This window comes from Tamandua tetradactyla, chromosome 9 (assembly GCF_023851605.1).
Source record: "Tamandua tetradactyla isolate mTamTet1 chromosome 9, mTamTet1.pri, whole genome shotgun sequence".
NCBI classification, from domain to species: domain Eukaryota; kingdom Metazoa; phylum Chordata; class Mammalia; order Pilosa; family Myrmecophagidae; genus Tamandua; species Tamandua tetradactyla.
In genome coordinates this window covers 27,757,788-27,780,424 of record NC_135335.1, presented here as the reverse complement: position 1 = coordinate 27,780,424, position 22,637 = coordinate 27,757,788, and the positions used below count along the sequence as shown (strand labels likewise).

Genomic DNA, 22,637 nt, shown 5'->3' with positions numbered 1-22,637 from the left:
CTGACAAAGAAAAAGAGAGAGGATGCAAATAAACAAAATTAGAAACGAGAAGGGATGCATTACCATAGACCCTGAAGAAAAATCAGAAGAGGATACTATGAACATCTATACGCCAACAAACTAGGTAACTTAAATGAAATGGACAAATTCCTGGAAACACTCAAACAAGCCAAACTAACTCAGGAAGAAATAGAAGATTTCAACAAACCAATCACAAGAGATTCAACCAGTCATCAAAAATCTTCCTACAAAGAAAAGCCCAGGCCCAGATGGCTTTACAGCAGAATTTTATCAAACATTCCAGAAAAAACTAACACCAATCCTGCTAAAACTTTTCCAAAAAAAATGAGATAAAAGGAACTCTACCTAACTCATTTTTTGAAGCAAATATCATTTTAATATGAAAACCACATAAAGATGCTGTAAGAAAGGAAAAATTCCAATAAAATATTAGCAAATCAAATCCAACAACACATTAAAAGAATTATACACCATGACCAAGTGCGGTTTATACAAGGAATGCAAAGATAGTTCAATGCAAGAAAATCAATAAATGTAATACAGCACATTAACAAATCAAAATGGAAAAATCACATGATCATCTCAATTAATACTAAAAAAGTATTTGACAAAATTCAGTATCCTTTTCTGATAAAAAAAAAAAAACACTCCAACAGATAGGAATCAAAGATAACTACCTCAATATGATAAAGGGAATATATGAAAAACCAATAGCCAGCATCATACTTAATGGAGAGAGACTGAGAGTCTTGCCCCTAAGATCAGGTACAAGACAAGGATGCCCACTATCACCACTATTATTCAACATTGTGCTAGAAGTTCTAGCTGGAGCAATCAGGCGGGACAAAGAAATAAAAGGCATCCAAATTGGAAAGGAAGAAGTATAGCTCTCATTATTTGCAGATGATATGATACTGTACTTAGAAGATGCTGAGAAATCTACAGCAAAGTTACTTGAGCTAATAAATTCAACAAGATGGCAGAATTCAAAATTTATGTGCAAAAATCAGTAACATTTCTATACACAAGGAATGAGCTAGCTGAGGAGTCAGTTAAGGAAAAATCTATTCAAAATAGCACCTAAAAGAATCAAATACTTAGGAATGAACTTAACTAGGGACATAAAGGACTTGTACACAGAAAACTACATAACACTGCTAAAAGAAATCAAAGGAGATCTAAATAGGTGGAAAGACATTCCCTGCTCATGGATAGGAAGGCTAAATATAGTTAAGATGTTAATTCTCCCCAAATTGATCTACAGATTCAACACTGTACCAATCAAAATTCCAACAATCTACTTTGAAGATTTGGAAAAACTAGCTACCAAATCCATCTGGAAGGGAAAGAGACCCCAAATAGTTAAAAGCATCCTAAAAAAGAAGAATGAAGTGGGAGGATTAACACTCTCTGACTTTAAAACCTATTATAAAGCCACAGTGGTGAAAACAGCATGGTACTGGCACAAAGACAGAAGTATTGACCAATAGAATCGAATTGAAAGTGCAGAAATAGACCACAAAATCTATGGTCAACTGATTTTTGACAAGACCCCCAAATCCTCTGTACTGGGACAAAATAGTCTTTTCAATAATTGGGCATGGAATAACTGGACATCAATAGACAAGAGGACTCCTATCTTACACCCTACATAAAAATTAACTCAAAGTGTATCAAACACCTAAATATAAGCACTAGCACTATAAAGCTTCTATAAGAAAATGTAGGGAAACACCTTCAAGACCCAGTAATAGGAGGTAGGTTCCTAAACTTTACACCCAAAGCGCAAACAACAAAAGGAAAAACAGATAAATGGGAACTCCTCAAAATCAAATGCTTCTGCACCTCAGACGACTTTTTCAAAAAGGTAAGAGACAGCCAACTCAGTGGGAGGAAATATTTGGAAATCAAATATCAGACAAAGGTTTGATTTCCTGTATATACAATGAAATACAAGTCAACAAGAAAAGAACAAACAATCCTATTATAAAATGGGCTAAAGATATAAATAGGCATTTTTCTGTAAAGCAACTACAGATGGCTCAAAATCAAGAGATGTTCATTTTCACTGGCTGTAAGGGAAATGTAGGTCAAGACTACAATGAGATACCACCTCACACTTATAAGAATGGCTGCTATTCAACAATCAGGAAACTAAATTTAGGAGAGGATGTGGAGAAACTGGGACACTTATGCACTCCTGGTGGGAATGTACAATGGTGCAGCCACTATGGAAGACTGTATGGCGGTTCCTTAGGAAACTAAATATCAAGCTGCCGTAGGACCCAGCAATAGCACTTCTTGGTATATACCCAGAAGAGTTGAAAGCAATGACACAGATATTTGCACACTGATGTTCATAGCAGCATTATTCACAATTGCCAAAAGATGGAAACAAACCAAATGTCCGTCAACAGAAGAGCAGATCAACAGAATGTGGTATAAACATACATTGGAATATTATGCAGCAGTAAGACAAAATGATGTTCTGAAACACATGATAAGATGCATGTGCCTTGAGGACATAATGCTGAGCGAAATTAACCAGGCACAAAAGAACAGATACTGTATGATTCCACTTTTATGACCAGCATAAAGGTATATTCAGAGACTTTTAATATAGAATACAGGGAACTTAGAGATACATAGAAGCTAGAGATGGGTGAACCATTAGCTAATGAGGTTAAACTCCAATGTAAGGGAATAGATAGGAGTGAAGGTGATTTTCTAGTGGGTTTAGAAGTAATATTACTTTATTGAAGATTAACATGCTTGAAAGGGGTTGTATAGACCTACATGTCCCACTGACTCACACTAGAAATATGAATGAGTTCTTATGAGAATTACTTCAAAGATATGATTATTTTATAAAGAGTGTTTAAGTCCAGGGTACAGAGGGAAAACTGCTATTGCATGCTTTGAGCTATGTTCAAAAGTAAACTATCAGTACAACCACAGCAATAGCAGAGGTAAATAATGGGGTGAGGGACAAGAGATAAGAGGAGGTTCAGATCTCCTATTTGGTGAGGGTGTGTTTATTGGTTTTCTGTCCCTTCGGAACAATGAAGTCATCTAAAATTGAGAATGTTGATGAATTGTGGAGTTTGGGCCCTCTACATGATGCCTGGTGAATGCAGGTGGCTGAAGGATGCCCTGATGGAGAAGTAGAATGGCGAACTATGGTGTATACTTATGAATGAAGGTTGTACTGCTACAAAAAGTAACATTGTCATGAGGCATGCAATGATGTGTATGAACATTTGGGATATTTGGTGGGACAAAATAAGCCAGGAACAAAAAAAAACAACAATGGTATTGTCACATTTAGAAAATGGTTATAAGAAAATAGGGGCCTAGACTGTAAGCTTTTAGAACAGATACGTTAAGTATGGAGTGGTGATTATTATTTCTGGATTTTGAGAGGCTGTTTTATATATATAACCTAATATTTAGAGATATGAATGAAGCCAAACAGGTTGGGGTTAAAGTAATTCAGAACATAGGTGCCGGATATCACTTCGGTCCCCCTTCCTCCAGCTCTTTACCTAGCAACTCTTTACAGCATATTTCTAACCATCCCATTGGTCCTTCAAGTGAGGATGCAAAACCAGCCCTTCCTCTAAAACCCCCGCCTGAGCCTTCCATTTATGGCAATAAAACCCGTCCCAACCAATCAAAAAATTGCTCTGAGCCCTTCTCGCTCACCCCTCCCCTAGACGCTTCACCCTATATAAGCTGGTATACTTCCTCTAATAAACGTTCTAGTGTGCGCGCCTCACCAGCCCAACTAGTTCCTGTGAGTCGTTATTTATCTCGCGCACCCTCCACACCTTCGAGCCCCCGGGGATTGTGGCCTCAATCTCCCCCTTTAGCCGCCGGGAGGAAGACCCCAAGCGGGAGACCTAGCAGAGAGAACTCCCGCACATAGGAGTAAGGAAGACAGTCTATTTTTTAGACCACACATACTCTTTGAGACCAATGGGAAAAAAGTTTATTTTATCTGGAACTGAAATTTTCTGTAGTGCATAATCTAATTCAACTAACTGTATAGCTCATTTGAAGAACTGAAACACAGAAGGCACAGAATAAGAAAGAGGTCCTTGAATCCTGTATAGATTATTGTAATATCTGGAAACATCCTACAGTATATTAAGTAGATAATCAAAAAGTATTGGCAAAGTCCCCAGAGGGTGGGGAGAAAGACTATGGAACTATTAAACCTTACCATCAGGGAACCCCCTGATACTATGGCAAACTTTAGGGACACCCAAATCAATAGGCCATGCCCTCAACCATGAGGCTTACTCTTGTGAAGCTTATACAGGTAGCATAGAAGCTTAGACTACTTATAAGCACGCCTAAGGGTTACTTCAGGAGCACCTCTGCTGTTGCTCAGATTTGGCTTCAGTCTCTCTAAGCCCAGCTCTGCAAGTGAAATCATTGCCCTCCCCCTCTACATGGGACAAGGCACCCAGGGGTGAAAATCTCCCTGGTAACGTGGGAGAGGACTCCCAGGGATGAATCCAGACCTGGCTCTGGATCAACAATTACATCCTGACCAAAAGGGGGAAAAGAAGTGTAATTAATAAAGTATCAGTGGCAGAGAGTGTTCAAATAGAGTTGAGAGGCTACTCTGGAGGTTGCTCTTATGCAAGATTCAGTTAGACCTTGCTACCTATCATAACCTGCCAACTCCCAACCAGGAACCTTCCAGCCAGTTGTAAAGAACAATTTATAAGATTCCATAAGGGTTCCAGGCATTAGAGTAACTTTCCAGAAACCTCTAACCTCCATATGTGTCCCTGGTCCAGATAAGTCCTGAAACCTAGCCCAGCCTCTCCAGAACATCAGATAGTTCCATCTCCCTACCTCATATTAGTGACAGACCCTTCCAATATCAAAAATTTAGAATTGCCATAACTCAACCCCAGTGAGAGGTACAGAAGATCAAAGATGATGGTGGAATTATACATAGAAGATAGGACTTAAGTAATGAATATGAATGCTGAGCAATTAAATTGATGTCTTTTAGTCTCCAGTATTTTAGAGCAGCTAGAAGTAAAAACCTAAAATTGTGAACTTGTAACCCATGTCAAAGTCTGAAATATGTTCTACAAATAATTATCATGCTGTGCTTGGAAATTTATAGCTTTTATATATATATGTTATTTCACAAAAAAAGAAGGAAAAAAGTTAATTGTGATGATAAAAAGTATTTAAGTCTGCTAGCCTCGTATATTCTGGAGCAGGTAGAAGGGAAAATATAAGAGGATCATATGGTACCCATGACAAACTTTGGGATCTATCCTGTAACCACTTTTTGAAGAGTGCCTTGAAAGCTATTGCTTTTATATTTTATTTTGCTTTGTATATATGTTATACTATACAATTAAAAAAGTTTAAAAAATTTATAAAATATTAAAAGATATAATTGTTCATTAAGTTTAAATGACAACAGTACCTTCCATTCATAAAAGATAGTGTATATTAAGTGTACAATTTATTAACTAAAATATTCTTATTTGACTCCTTACTCTATTCAGAAATGTCAACCTTTCCTATTTAGAACACTGTTGGGGTTTTTTTAGCTAAATATTAACCTTTTTTATTAGCTAAATATTAACCTTTTTCACTCTCCAAGAAATTTTTTCCACCTAGTCCAGAAATGCTCATTAAATATTTAAGTTACACTAAATGTACTAAGTACTAAAGTACTAAATATGTGGTCATGGATTTCCAGTTACAGAAATCAGATCTATAAGTAGATCTAATACATGATATGATATAGGCTGTTTGCTACCATTTCAATTAGTGTTTTAAATAAAATGACTGACAGAAGCTTTACTGTTGCCTTAGTGGGTATGGACAAATTCTAAAGCCTAATCTTTTCCTGTCTCCACTCTCCAAGTCATAAAATAGGAGTAGTACTATAATGCTGATTATTTTACAGAAAGATGGATTATTACTGAACTGTTATGATAAAATTTTTAAAAGTAAGAAAAAAAATAAATAAAAACTTAATGGAAGAGCAATATACATCCACCAGAATCCCTAAGATCAAAGAAAACAAAATATATGATACCAAATGTTGACAGTGATATGGAGCAGCAAGGACTTTAAACATTGCTGATAGAAATTAAAAGTAGTGCAATCGGTTTGGAAAAATGTCATTTTTTAATTGTAATCACATATCTTCTGTGTGATCCAGGACTGCTAGGTATTTACTCAAGGAAAAGCATGCATCCACGAAAACATCTGTAACTGAATGTTCACAGCAGCTTTATTTTATTAGCCAAAAATTGAATGCATATTAAACTTCCATCAACAGAAGAATAAATAAATAAATTATAGCATAGCCATATAATAGAGTACTGCACAGGAATGAATGGCATAAACATGACACCCACAATATTTGATTCTCATTGTAATTATGCCCAGGAAAAGAACGATCCTAATATATATTAAGTAATTGAGTTTGCATGAGGTTCTTAAATTTATGGAAGAAATGAGAACATTGATTATATCTGGATCAGTAGTGAGAAAGGAGGGTCTGATTTAACTGGGAAGGAACTTTATGGAGTGATGGAAATAATAAATCTTCACAAGGGTGCATAAATTCAGCAAAAGTTAGCAAGCTAAATACTGAAAAGCTGTAACTGTCCCTATATGGAATGTGCGCTTTGATATTTTTTATCACATTAAAAGGGATATAAAGGAAAAATGAAGTGATCAAAAGGAAAACTGAAGAAGACATCTTAGATAACTATTAAACCATATATTATAAAATTCTTTCTGTGCTGCCCACACATAATAAACTTATACTAAAGTAAACCCATAATAAACATTAATATTGATGGGATTTTTAATACATATTTGTACCAGTTATTTCACGGAGCATTATTTTTTAAAGTATATGCACAAGTAAATAGAACATTGGGGAAAAGAGGTTCATTCAGCATAAAATCCCAGAGTTGGTGCATAGGCCTGGAGCTATGGAGAGAGATTTGCCCTATAGACAGACTTGAAAGAACGTATTCTTCAAAGGTGAGAGACTGAAAGCTTGTAAGAGGGTGGAACACCGGGAAACCTTTACATTGGTTTTTCTATCAGACAGCCTCCTCTCTTCATCCACACAACTGCACAGTACATCCACTATCATCCACCATGTGCCTGCACAGACCTAGGGATAGAACCAAGACTATCCTTGATGGAATTCATGTCATGTCAGTAGGCAAACACTGGATAAAATGTCAGTCCTGTGACTACTAGGTGGTAAAGCAGATCAAAGGTAGATCCAGGCAGCAATAAGAATTCAGAGGAAGGAATGAGGCTTAGTTATGCAAGCCTGCACTGAGAGGGCTTCAAACCTGAAAGGACTGAGGTAATTGCAGTTGTGAGAATGGAATAGAGTGTTCTGAGCAGGGGAAAGAGCAAGTTCAAATGAACTGAGGCCAAGAAAAGCTTTGTACTGGCTGGGAACCAAATAAAAGTCACTGAAACTGAGAGGATGTTCTTACCCGTGGCCAGAGCAGTCAACAGCAGTCCAGGGATGCCTGGACGTCATGATGAGGACTAAGGACAGTCTTCAAAGGGCAAAGTGAAATAACTGATGTATTTCACACCAGGTAAGTCTCTCCTTCTTTTGGTTTCATTTTTTGTGCAATTCTGTGGATCCCAAGTTTAACCTCCTAGTCTTTATGTGCAATGACTATCTCCCTATCTCTCTTCACATATTTCCCTGTAGATTGCTTCATCTGCCTCTCACGTCTTCCTTTGACTTTTCTCTTTTATTTTCATATCTTTCTGTCTCCAGGCCTCTTACTAGTCACCTTTGCTTATGTCCCAGAAGGAAGGCATGGAGGTCATCAATGAAAACTTGGGTGAGGGTTGAAAGTTCCATTTTCTGACATGCTCAGCAAAAAGCATGAAGCACCCCATACTCTTCCTGCTGTGGTGTGTCCTTCCTAGATGATTTAAGTGATGGAGAGATTTCGGTATGATTTAAGTGATGGAGAGATTTCAGTAGGAATGCAAGATCACCAGTCTTTCCCACCCATTCTGGTAAATTCCCCAGATTTTCAAGAAAAAATGCTAATTGAGGAATGGGTCCCAAGGGCTCAGGGATGAGTCTCTTTCTTGGGAAGAAAAGAGCTTAGGGACTACTACTTTTTTGCAAAACTTGCCTCTGTATAAAGACCCCATTTAGCACATAATGTCTGAGATAAAAATCTGAAGGTTTTTGATCATCAGTCTATAGTTCTGCATTTTCAGGAGGTGTCAGTGTATTTTACTGAAATTTAATTGCTAAACACTAATAGTCTCAATGTAGTGTAAGGGTTGTATTGGCTATTTTGATAAAATCTAAGGAAACTCATTTAGACCAAAGGAGAAATTTATGAAAAAGATGGAGTAAATGCCTCACAAACACACATACACACACACACAATCAAAACAGTATGATACTAGCATAAGGACAGATATATAAAACAATAGAATAGAGGTGAGAGTTCAGAAATAAACACACATCTATGGCCACTATTTTTTTTTAATTTTTTATTTAAAAAAATTACAAGAAAGAAACACAAACATTCCCAACACATACACTCAGCAATTCACAATATCATCACATAGTTGCACATTCATCATCATGATCATTTCCCAGAACATTTGCATCAATTCAGAAAAAGAAATAAAAAGACAACAGAAAAATAAAACAAAAACAGGAAAAAAAATTTTACATACTATATCCCTTACCCCTCCCTTTCATTTATTTTATTTATTTAATTTGAATTTAGCATTTCAAACTAAATTTATTTTAACATTTGTTCCCCCTATTATTTATCTTTATTCCATATGTTCTACTCATCTGTCGACAAGGTAGATAAAAGGAGCATCAGACACAAAGTTTTCACAATCACACAGTCACACTGTGAAAGCTATATCATTATACAATCATCATCAAGAAACATGGCTACTGGAACACAGCTCTACATTTTCAGGCAGCTCTCTCCAGCCTCTATTACATCTTGGATAACAAGGTTGATATCTACTTAATGCGTAAGAATAACCTCCAGGATGACCTCTCGACTCTGTTTGGAATCTCTCGGCCACTGACCCTTTTCTCATTTCACTCTTCCTCCTTTTGGTCAAGAAGGTTTTCTTAATCCCCTGATGTTGGGTCTCAGCTTATTCTAGAGTTTTTCTCAATCCCTTGATGCTGAATCTCAGCTCATTCTAGGATTTCTGTCCCACGTTGCCAGGAAGATCCACACCCCTGGGAGTCATGTCCCATGTAGACAGGGGGAGGGTGATGAGTTTGCTTGCTGTGTTGGCTGGAGAGAGATATGGCCACTATTTTTTTTTCCCTCTATGTGCTACAATTTATTTTGCATGTGCAAATGTCCTGCACCCCCAAGAAGGTAGAATCATGTCTCCAATTTTCATTATCATACCCCACAGCACCTAGTATAACAATCTCATCAAAATGGACCCTTCAGTAGGTTCATTTTCTCCATTTCACATCCCCATCACTCCCCAACCAGTCATGGGAGGCAGCCACATGACAGAAAAGATCTCTGCACTAGCACCAGCGCCCTACTGACCAACAACTCTGAAAATGAACATACACATATAAATCTCCACAAAAAGGGATTAGAGAAGGTTTATCTTCTATTCTTATGAATGCTGCCTGATTAAGAACAAAACAAAAATAAATGCAAAAATGTCTTAAGGAATCAGTCATGAGGTTCCTCTAAGTCTGCTGGTGTTCTCTCACTTTCACTTGGCTAGCTGTTTGACAGTGTCCATCTCTGCAGGAGTGAACTTGGGGGTTAGCATCACATTGTAATCAAATTCTTCATCAAGTGAGAATGGCTGAACTTCATCTCCAAGTATCTTTTGAAATATAAGTAAAAGTGTTCAGAAATTCTTCATGTTTGCTCGTGACAATTAACAAACTTATCCAAGACTTCTTCAATTAACCGGTCTTCATCCATGATCTCCAATCCTGCTATTTGGGTAGGCATGCCTACTTAGGAGGCTGCTTTATCTCCCATTTCCTAGTTTTTCGTCTTGGCGCCCATCTAGTCACTTGACGCTTCTCATTTCTTTATTCAGAGACCCATGCGACGATTGTCCTCTCCAGGAGCAACACATATAAATTATCCAACATTCCTCAGGGAGCTGGCTCCTGGGAAATGTTGGCCACTATTTTTTGACAAGGATCCTAAGTATACTGATTGGGGAAGAAAGGTTCCTTCAACAAATGGGACCAGGAAAACTGGATATCAAGTTGCAAAGGAATGAAGTTGGACCTCTACTACACACCATATACAAAAATTAACTCTGAGTGGATCAAGGACCTTTCTTAGAGTGATACCAAAAGTACAAACAACAAAAGAAACTTAACTAAAATGGACTTCATCAATATTAACAACTTTTGAGTGGCAAAGAAGATACAACCTACAGAATGGGAAAAATAATTTCAAACCATATGTCCAATAAAAGTTTAAAATCCAGAATATATTTTTTAAAAAGCTATAATTCAGTGACAAAAAGACAAATCACCCAATTTAAAAATGAGCAAAACCCCTGCCTCAGTGGGAAAGGAGGAACTGTGATAAACAGTCATGCTGACATTAGCAAGTCTGCTATTCTACACAAGATAAGCCCATTCATACACAAAGGGACTTGCATGACTAAGCCCCATTCATTCTCTGAATTCTCACTGCCTCCTGATCCACCCTTGATATGTTTTACCACCAAGCAGTCACAGGCCTTTTTGTCTGCATCCTCACCAACACTATTTCTCTTTTGTTTCTTTAAATAATAGCCTCCAAGTAGATGTGAAGTTGTATGTCATTGTGCTTTTCATTTGCATTTCCCATGACTGAAGATGCTGAGCATTAATTTCATGTTCTTGTTGGTCATTTTTATATCTTCTTCAGAGAAATGTTTATTCAAGAGTTAAATCCCTTTAATCCTAAAGGGAGGATGAGGATGAATTTTTTATGTGTTTATTTAGTTGAGAATACATATGGGAATGTACATGATTGCTAACAATGTTGGCAAGGTTAGGGGGTACTGGAAAATGCAAAAACATTATTAGGTTGCAATCCATTCCATCCCACAACTCTTAAAATCCTTCTGCCACCTTTTCCAAGTAAGTTATCACTGAGGAAGTCCCTGAGCACAGGAATGGGAAGTTACAAGTTTACAGCTTGCAATGTTGAGAAAAGAGAATAAAATAGCATTTGGGGGAAGGAAGGTATGTTCTGGCTTGCTTAGAGCTGCTGACCCCTCTTCATTTATTTTGTTAAATGATGATGTTTCAGTTACACTTCAGTGTAAACAGCCATCCCATGTGCTGACGTGCAGTTAAATCAGAGTAGTTCTGGTGCCCAGGATGCCACCTTTAGTAGCTATTCAGAATAAGCTGTTCCAAATAGATGCCTCAGAAGGGTAGGTCGTGTTTAGATGCTGTTCTAGTTTGCTAGCTGCCAGAATACAATATAATAGAAACAGAATGGCTTTTAAAAAGGGGAATTTAATAAATTGCTAGTTTACAGTTCTAAGACCAAGAAAATGCCCCAATTAAAACAAGTCTATAGAAATGTCCAATCAAAGGCATCCATGGAAAGATACCTTGGTTCAAGAAGGCCGATGAAGTTCAGGGTTTCTCTCTAAATGAGAAGGCACATGGTGAACACAGTCACGGTTTCTCTCTTGGCTGAAAGGGCACAGCACGGCGTCATCTACTAGTTTTCTCTCCTGGCTTCCTGTTTCGTGAAGCTCCCCACAAGGTGTTTTCCTTCTTCATCTCCAAAGCGCTGGCTAATGGATTCTGCTTAAGGGTACTCCAGCATTCTCTGCTCTCTCTGAATCTCCCATTCTCCAAAATGTTTCCTCTTTTATAGGACTCCAGTAAACCAATCAAGACCCATCCAAATGGGTGGAGACACATCTCCCCTAATCCAGCTTAACAACCACTCTTGATTGGGTTACATCTCCAGGGAGATGATCTAATTACAGATTCAAACATACAGTATTGAATAGGGATTATTCTGCCTTTACGAAATGGGATTTTGATTAAAACATGGCTTTTCTAGGGTCCATACATCCTTTCAAACTATTTGTTTTTTCTCTATTGTCAGATAGCATCTGACAATAGAGAAAAAACAAATAGAATAGAGAGGAATAGTTAAAGAGATCATTTAGAATTAGGTAGTTGCCACCTTTGGGACATGGATGACTAAGAGTTTATTTTTTTGTTTAATTGAAGACAGTAGAAGAATATTTTCTGGGGAGTTAGAGTTACTTGTAGCTGGAATGCATTTGTAAACCAGGAGTCAGTTTGGTTGTGGAATGCCTTTATAACTGCAACTAAATCAAGGAAGACAGACAAACTTAGATGAAGCAGGAAATAAGCATAGGGGGTTAAATATAAATATTGAATGGGTTCCACCTGGGCAGGCACTGGGAATCGAACCCAGGTCTCCAGCATGGTAGGCTCTACCAGCGAGCCACCATGGCCCACACTATACTTGATTTTTTTTTTATGTCTTTTTGGTGAAGATGATTCTGATTTGTAGTTTTCTACAAACATTTTTGGAAAAGTATTAGAGTGAAACAACGCCATTGACAAGGAAATTTCATTATAACACTGAACATTTCTTATACAACTTATTTTAATGAATTTTACTATTTTTAGCACTTAATTTTTATAAGTGAAAGAAAATTTTTGCAACTGTTTGGAATAACAAATATCCTTTAGGGTTTGACCTTGAGTAAGTAAAATGTTAAAAGTAGTCAGGTTTGAAATACTATTTTTTTTAATTTAAAGTTGAGAAAAAGACAACTTTTTTAAAAATGAGAATTTGTTCTAGAACAACTAAGGATATGCTAATGTTGACACAAATACAAGAAGTTATTTTGACAAAATAGAGACTTCTTGCTCTTCACCAACTACTTAAGGAAAGCTTTTTACTAAAGATGGCATAAAAATTCAAGAAAACTTTGTCACTTTAACAGAAAACAAAGTTTAGTTTTGCATCAGTATATTATAAACTCATCAAACTTTTCTTAACCTTGACCATAATCTCCCTTTCTATGAACATTTTACAACTCTCCATGTTCATTTAGGTTTTGTCCTACATTTTCCTCATTTTGTAACACCCATTCATTTTATTTTAGGACACTACACTCTTTCCTTTTAATAAAATCACATTCTTTATAACCTTTATACTTCAGTTACCAATAATTTTGGAAACTGCCTCTAAGCAAACATTTCACAACATATAATTACCATTAAAATAAACCATGTCAGAACATACTTAATGCATTTTGAAACAGTAACAACGCTGCTATTTGTCACTTCATTGCTGCCCTTTTATGCTTACTTTTTTTTTACATTTTGGTGTGGGTTTACATCGCAGTGGGTGCCACTAAGGGTATGGCCTGGATTCTTCCTGATGACAGTGAGTGCTCCCCTGGGGTTAGGACAAACTTAAGGTAAAGAACTCTTCAAGATAACTTGAATTTTAGAAGATACAAGTAGAACCTGAGAATTTGGGTGTAAAGGTCTGTAGAAGAAAGCATTTTTTAAAATCAAGATCTGAATACAGCCATAGAGCTCAGGATTTTATGAAGATGTGTAAGTGTTAGGTAAGATAGAGTGTCCCAGGGATGAATCCAGCCCTGGCACAATGGGATCAACAATTCCATCCTAACCAAAAGGGGGAAAAGAAGTATAATTAATAAAGTATCAGTGGCAGAGAGAGTTCAAATAGAATCAAGAGGCTACTCTGGAGGTTGCTCTTACACAAGCTTCAGTTAGACCTTGCTACCTATCATAGCCTGCCAACCCCCAACCAGGACCATTCCAGCCAATCCTAAAGAACACCAAGGTCAATATATAAGATTCCATGAGGGTTCCGTGCACTAGAGTAACTTTCCAGAAACCTACAACTTCCAGATGGGTCCCTAGTCCAGATAAGTCTTGAAACCTAGCCCAGCCCCCTAGAACATCAGATAGTTCCATCTCCCTATCCCGTATTAGTGACAGACGCTTCCAACATGAAAATTTAGAATGGCCATAGCCCAAACACCCCTACAGAGAGGGATAGAAAGCTCAAAGGTGATGGTAGAGTTATACAGAGAAGATAGGATTTAACAAATGAATATGAATACTGAATCATTAAATTGATATCTGTTTTAGTCTCCAGTATATTAGAGCAGTTAGAAAAACCTCAAATTGTGGAACTGTAACCCATATCAAGCTCTGAAATATATTCTACAACTAGCTGTGGTACTGTGCTTTGAAATTACTGCTTTTTTGTACATATGTTATTTTTCACAAAAAAGAAGGAAAACAAGTCAAGTGTGATGATAAAAAAATATTTAAGCCTTCTGGCCTCCTATATTCTGGAGCACCTAGAAGGAAAAATCTGAAAGGATCGTATAGTAGCCCATGAAACTCTGGGGTCTGTTTTGTAACTACTTGTTGAAGAGTACTTTGAAAACTATTGCTTTATTATTTCTTTGCTTTGTATATATGTTATTACTATACAATAAAAAAAAGTTAAAAATTTTAAAAAAAGGGAATGGAGTGGAATGGCTAATTGGTTTATGCTTTTAAGATTTTTGCACTAACCAGTTAGGTCTTTTTGGCTTTTAATGGCAGAATTGGAGTATTCCAGGAAGACTTACAGAGGATGAGAAGTTTCCCACTTTAGAATTTTTTGAATGAGAGGTTGAATATTTTCTATAATTTCCTGTTTAAGGGGATACTGTCTTCTCTGGGGGACAGGCAGATCCCTTCTGTACTGGATTACAATAGGAGAAACATGAATTATCTTCCCAGGCAGGTCTGTGTTCCAGACTTTGGGGTTCATTTGACTTTTCAACCCTGAGGGGAGGGATTTTAGAGTGCTTTCAGTCCCAGTTAACACTTAACATTAAGCATTAACACTTAATGCTACAATATTTTCAAAGGGGCTTTTAGGTTCTTGCTTTGGCAAACATCTATTATTTGGATTTGAGTACTTATGGCCTTTCATATTTTCCTTCCCAGAATCATGGTGGGACACTGGTTTTATTAAAAGTTGTTGACTTAAAAGAATACTACTAATTTGATAGGGGAAAGGGAGGGTGAAGGCTCAAGCCTGAGAATTCTTATTTACTTCCACTATGGGACAGGTTTTAGAGAAGAAAGGGCCAGAGTGGAAGTTAAAACCCAATAGGTAGTTTTTGTATTAATTGAAATATTAATGGTCTTACCTGCCATGTCAAAGGGTTACCTGGGGCTTTTAGAGATCAACATTCTTCAGTGAGGTTCAAGGAGCTATTGACTTTGGACCCCTTTACTGTTGTGCAGGGCAGTCAACATGGCTCTCAGAGAGGCCTGGTTCCCCCTTGAGGGTTTCATGCATTCCCAGGCACAGTGTTCAGCTCTCCCCATTTAGGGTAAGGCCCTGGGAGCACTTTCTTCATCCTAGGGCCTTATTTCATTCTTGGGGCATTCTCAATTTCTATGCCTAAATTTTCCACATTGTTGGCAGACTCCACATGGCTTCTACCAAAGGTAGCCTTAAGGTGGCTGTTTCCCATTTACAGCTAGAGTTATGAGCCTTGCCTTATTCCCATCTCTCCCTGCTTTCTCTTTCTCTGCTATCCTGTCTTGATTATTAAAGGCAGAAAAGGCAGTATTCATAAGGGCCTTCATAGGTATTTGGGGCATGAGGACATCTTTGTAGTTTTTACTTCATAAGTCTGAAGCTGCCTGGCCTATACAATAGATTTTCAACTTAATTTACTCTTTTTTTAGAGTCTAGGTTTACACTGGTATGCTATTTTATGGCTTCTACTAGCGTCCCTTGGAACAGAACAGAGTTTTCCTGTATTTCCTGAGTTATGCTCTGTAGCACGTTGTAATTTACAGGCTTTATAATGTATTTTTTTCATACCTTCTATTAAGCAAATAACTACATGGTCTCTTTTTGCAAAACTTGGCAGAACTGCTTAGGGAGAATGAAAAGAAAGTAAGCAGAAGACAGCAAACTCATGCATCCCAAAATTACTCCTCAGGAAAAGGAAATCACTGAACGTAACAGGGAGGATATGGTGAAACTGGTTGGGGGAGGGTTTGCAAGAGGTGGTTCCAGGTAAATAAAAAGTCTAGTTCTGGCTCTGCACCCTGTGCTTCTCCAGCCACCTGGAGGCAGGTGATGGCAGTCAGTGGGGGTTTCAACCTTTCTGAGCCTGTAACCAGGCAACGCTTACAGGATGGAGTCTGTGGTGCCAAGGTAGGCACAGTTTCCAGCCTCAGATGTATGCAGCACATCCGCACAGAAACACAGGCAGCAGCTGGGGAAACTTAACTCACCCATTTAAGATGCAAGATCCAACATGGATACAGTCCAGGGAGCTATTATTTGGAATTCTGGATGCACTCACTGCCTTATATTCTGAAAGGGAGAGAGTGATGGGGGAATACTCACTCACTATAGACTGGCATTCCATGCATCCATCAGCTGACTGTATCTCTGGAACACTTTCTTGCCCTTAGGCATCCCTGTGGGGGAGAAATTCTTAAACTTAAAAGATGGGTGCTCCATGGGCACTGTGTTAATCAGGGTTCTCTAGAGAAGCAGAACCAACAGTAAATATGAAATTTATAAAGGTGTCTCAGGCAACTGTGGGAATAGAAGAGTCCAAAATCCATAGGGCAGAGCTGGTGGCTCTGATGAAGGGTCTGGATGAACTCCACAGTTAAGGCTCACTGGGTGAAGAAGCAATGAAAGAGTCTCTTTCCTTCTTTAAAAGCCTTCAACTAATTGGCTTATTTTATTGTGAGAGACACATTTTAGTTGATCACAGATGTAATCAGCCACAGATGAAATCAACTGACTGATGATTTAATATACTAGCTTTCTAGTTTGCTAGCTGCCAGAATGCAATATACCAGAAACAGAATGCCTTTTAAAAAGGGGACTTTAATAAATTGCTAGTTTACAGTTCTAAGGCCAAGAAAATGTCCCAATTAAAACAAGTCTATAGAAATGTCCAATCAAAGGTATCCATCCAGGGAAAGATACCTTGGTTCAAGAAGGCCGATGAAGTTCAGGGTTTCTCTCTCAAGTGAGAAGGCACATGATGAACACAGTCAGGGATTCTCTCTCAGCTGGAAGGGCACAAGATGAACACGGCGTCATCTGCTAGCTTTCTCTCCTGGCTTCCTGTTTCATGAAGCTCCCTGGGAGGCATTTTCCTTCTTCAGCTCCAAAGGTCGCTGGCTGGTGGACTCTTTGCTTCATGGTGCTGCAGCATTCTCTGCTCTCTCTGAATCGCCTTCATTCTCCAAAATGTTTCCTTTTTGGAGACATTTGGAAAACAAATGTTTCCTTTTATAGGACTCCAGAAACTTCTCAAGACCCACCCAAATGGGTGGAGACACATCGTCACCTAATCCAACTTAACAACCACTCTTGATTAAATCACATCTCCAGGGAGATGATCTGATTACACTTTCAAACATACAATATTTAATAGGTATTATTCGCCATTATGAAATGGGATTTTCATTAAAACATGGCTTTTCTAGGGTCCATACATCCTTTCAAACCAGCACACTAGCCTTCCAGTTTATTAACCAGCCACAAAATATCTTTGCAGCAACGTTCAAGCTGACCAGACAACCAGGTATAATCACTTGGCCAAATTGACACAAGAACTTAACCATCAGAGTCCACCCCTTGGCAACTTGGCAGCTATACACACAGCATCTTGAAACATAATTAATTTCCAAATAAAACATAGTAACAACATATATTTTGCCTAACAATGCTCATATGTCCTGCATACAACCAGAAATACTACATCTCTCCAATATAAGGTGCAATTCCTTCAGTAACATTCACTCTTAAACTTCATATTCCATGGCTTAAACACTATGGAATAATACATCTTGCATAGATGATAAGAAGAAAACAAGACATTTGCTTATGTGCAAATGCAAACATACTCATAACAAAACAGGGAGGAAATATTCATATAATCACAGTCCATGTTTCTGTAACTGGTTATGTGATCATAGTTCATATTTATCATTACCTTCTTCTACTACCCATTCCAGTTCCCTTTATCCTTAGTGAGCCCTTAAGCTGGCCGTGGTTCTTTGCCAGGTGGGGTCACCCAAACCTTCATTCTTAAAGTTTCGGGCCATTGTTAGTCATGTCTAGATTGGGTTGTTGCAGTTTTCCATTGACTTTAATCACAGGGCATGGTAGTATAAGAGATGCTGTAGGAGATCACTTGTATTCCAGGAAAACTCTTCTTTTCCTCCATTGTGTAATTGTAATCCTATTTGCCCTTGATAGTCAGGATCAATCACCAGACAGAACAGTAATGTCCTTTTATGCCTGTTGATTCAGTAGCATGAGAAGCCCAAAGTGGCCAGGTGGCAGTCTTAACAATGGAATCACTGTTGTGTCTCCTGGTAGAACCACTCTTCCTTTTGGAACTAAGACCTCTAGACCAGTAGAGCTTACAGTTTCAGGGACAGGAAGCAAAAATTTTCCCAGTGGATCACTAGGGGTAATAATGAGTGGTGCCAGTCCTATTTCTACCCCTTGATTCCTGGACCTGTGAATCCCAGTTATGGGAGAAACAACATCATATACTGCTTGCTGATTCAGAGCATATACATCCTCCTGGGGAACACTGCACCAGGCCTGCAAGGTATTGCCACCTAGTTGGCCCCATAATTGGGTCTTCAAAGGCCATTCCACCATTCTATCAATGTAGCTACCTTTGGATGACAGGGAACATGGTAAGACCAGGGAATTCCATGAGCATGTGCCTATTCCCATACTTCATTTGCTGTGAATTGGGTTTCTTGATGAGAAGCAATGCTGTAAGGAATAACATAATGGTGGATAAGGCATTCCATAAGGCCACAGATGGTAGTTTTTGCTGAAGCATTACATGCAGGGAAGGCAAACCCATATCTGGAGTATGTGTCTATTATAGCTAGAACAAACTGCTGCTGTTTCATGATGGAAGTTATCCAATGTAATCAACCTGCCACTAGGTAGCAGGCTGTTCACCTTGCAGAATGGTGCCATATCACGGACTGAGTGTGGGTCTCTGCTGCTGGCAGATTGGGCACTCAACAGTGGCCCTAGCAACGTGGGCTTTGGTGAGTGGAAGTCCATGTTGCTGACCCCACATATAACCTCCATCCCTACCACCATGCCCACTTTGTTATGAGACCATTGAGTAATGGCAGCAGTGGCTGAGGAAAGAGGATGACATATATTGACAGGATGGGTCATCTTATCCACTTGGTTATTAAAACATTCCTCTGCTGAAGTTACCCTCTGGTGAGCATTCACAAGGGACACAAATATCTTCATGTTCTCTAACCACTCTGAAAGGTCTGTCCACATGCCTCTTCTCCAGACATCTCTGTCACCAATTTTCCAATCATGCACCTTCCAAATCCCTGACCGTCCAGCCAAACCATTAGCACAGCCCATGAGTCAGTATACAAATGCACTTTTGGCAAGTTCTCCTTCCAAGCAAAATGAACAACTAGGTGCACTGCTCGAAGTTCTACCCACTGGGAGGATTTCCCTTCACCACTGTCCTTTAAGGAGTCCAAGAATGATGTAGTGCTGCAGCTGTCCACTTCTGGGTAGTCTCTGCATATCATGCAGAATCATTCGTAAAGCAGGCCTGTGTTTTCTCTCCCTCAGTCAACTGACTATAAGGGACTCCCCAAGAGGCCATAGATACGGTCTGGGAAAGAGAAGGTAATGTGGCAGGATTGGGGCCATGGGCATAAGGGCCACTTACTCAAGTGACTTACTTGTGACTTCAGGATCTGCTTGAGCCCTGTCTCTAATAGGCCATTTCCATTTTATAATGGAGTTCTGCTGTGTACACCCACCTTTATGAATTGGTGGGTCACACAACACCCAGCTCATGAAAGGCCACTCAGATCTCATGGTAACTTTGTGGCCCATAATTAAGCATTCAGTCTCTACTAAGGCCCAGGAGCAGGCTATAAGCTGTTTATCAATCACCCCTTGGACTGTCAGTGCTATCTTGGTAATTGGAAACAGAGTCATTAGTGCCTGAGTTTAGTCAGAGGAGAAAACCAATTGTAAAATGCATTTTTAAGATTTCATTTCTGAAGAACCACTCCTGATACCAAGTTGGTTTAGTGAAGGTTCTCCAGATAAACAGAACCAACGAGAAATACTTGTTAATATGAGATTTATAAAGATGTCTCACACAACCAAGGGAATGGAGGAGTCAAAATCCATAGGATGGGCTGTGAAGCTTGTGACTCTGACAAAAGGTTTGGACAAATTACACTGGAGAGGCTTGCTGGTTGAAGAGCAGTGAAAGGGTCTCTCTTCTTCCTTAAAAGCCTTCATCTGATTGAATTATCTTATTGTGGGAGGCACTCCTTAGATGATCACAGATTAATCAACCACAGATGCAATCAACTGACTGATAATTTAATACACCAGTCTTCTAGTTTATCAATTAGTGATGAACTATCCTTGCAACAATGGTCAGGCCAGTGTTAGCCTGACCAGACAACTGGGCAAAATCACTTGGCCAAGTTGACATTAGAAACTAATGATCACAGGCACCCACTAACTCGTTAATTCTTTTTTTCAAATTGAGAAATATTCACACATATACATTCTATACATGGTATACAATCAATGGCTCACAATATCATCACATAGTTGTGTATTCATCACCATGATCATTTTTAGAATATGTGCATCACTCCAGTAAAAGAAATAAAGAGAAAAAAGAAAAAACTCATATCCTTCCCCATTATTGACCACTAGTGTTTCCATCTATCCAATTTATTTTACCCTGTGTCACTCCTATTATTTATTTTTTATCCATATTTTTTTACTCATCTGTCCATACCATAGATAAAAGGGGCATCCAACACAAGGTTTTCAAAATTTAAAGAATACAAAGAGAAAGAGGGAAAAGGATATATAGAACTGACAAATAAAATTAAAAAGATAAGATGCTAGATTCAAGAAATGCCTTTTTAGTAATAGCTTTGAATGTTAACGGACTAAACTTACCAATTAAAAAATACAGATTGACAGAATGGATTAAGAAACATTATCCAGCTATATGCTGCTTACAAGAGACTCATCTTAGACACAAGGATACAAACAGATTGCAAGTGAAAGGATGGAAAAAGATTTTCCATACAAGTGGTAATCGAAAGAAAGCAGGAGGGTGGGCCATGTGGCTCAGCAGGCACAGTTCTTGCCTGTCAAAAAAAAGAAAGAAAGCAGGAGTAGCTATACTAATATCAAACAAAACAGACTTTAAATGTAAAGACATCATAAGAGACAAAGAAGAATGCTATATACTAACTAAAGAGTCAGTTCACAAAGAAGATAAAACAATCATAAATGTTTATGCTCCTGATCAAGGAGCTCTAAACTATATGAAACAGACAATGGCAAAACTGAAGGGAGCAATAGATGTTTCAATAATAATAGTAGGAGACTTCAATACACCACTGTCCTCTACAGATAGAACAACCAGACAGAAGATCAACAAGGAAACAGAGAAGGTAAATAACTTGATAAATGAATTGGACCTAACAGACCTAACAGGTCATTGCACCTCAAAGCACAAGGATATATATTCTTTTCTAGTGCTCATGGAACATTCTCCAGGATAGATCATATGCTGGGGCACAAAACACATCTTTGTAAATTTAAAAACACTGAACTTATTCAAAGTACTTTCTCTGATCATAATGGAGTGAAGCTGGATCTCAAAAGCCACCAAATGAAAACACTCACAAATATATGGAGGTTAAATAACACACTTGTAAACAACCAGTGGGTTAAAGAAGAAGTTGCTAGAGAAATCAGTAGCTATCTGGAGATGAATGAAAATGAGAATACAACTATGAGATCTTATGAGATGGGGCAAAGGCTGTGCTGAGAGGGAAATTTATTGCCCTAAATGCCTATATTAAAAAACAAGAAAGACCAAAAATTGAGGACTTAACAGCACACCTGAAGGAACTCAAGAAAGAACAGCAAACTAATCCCAAAGCAAATAGAAGAAGAGAAATAACAAAGATTAAAGCAGAGATAAATGAAGGTGATAAAAAAAAAAAAAAACAACAGAAAGAATCATTAAAACCAAAAGTTGGGGTGCCTGCCCATGCAAAAGAAAAAACCAAAAGTTGGTTCTTTGAGAAAATCAATAAAATTGATGGGCCACTGGCAAGACTGAGAAAGAAAAGAAGAGAGAGGATGCAAATAAACAAAATTAGAGATGAGAAGAGGTGTGTTATGACAGACCCTGAAGAAATAAAAGAAATCAAAGAGGATACTACGAACAACTATATGCCAACAAATCAGACAACCTAGATGAAATGGACAAATTCCTGGAGACACACAAACAAGTACACTAACTCAGGAAGAAATAGAAGATCTCAACAAACCAATCACAAAGTGAAGAGATTCAATCAATCATCAAAAATCATCCTACAAAGAAAAGCCCAGGGCCAGATGGCTTCACAGGGGAAATTTATCAAACATTCCAAA

At 38.2% G+C, this 22,637-nt stretch overlaps 1 protein-coding gene and 1 long non-coding RNA gene across 5 annotated transcripts in view; one reads left to right on the top strand and one right to left on the bottom strand.

The window, feature by feature from the left end:
• The window catches only part of LOC143646870 (uncharacterized), a 110,026-nt gene that overhangs the window by 23,464 nt on the left and 63,925 nt on the right, over nucleotides 1-22,637 (top strand). The gene's annotated exons all lie outside the window — the stretch shown is intronic.
• Nucleotides 14,598-22,637, bottom strand: part of LOC143646877 (uncharacterized) — a 45,713-nt gene continuing 37,673 nt past the window's right edge. The window contains exon 4 of the long non-coding RNA XR_013157696.1: nucleotides 14,598-16,591. This is a non-coding gene — a long non-coding RNA (uncharacterized LOC143646877). The remainder of the gene's footprint in view (nucleotides 16,592-22,637) is intronic.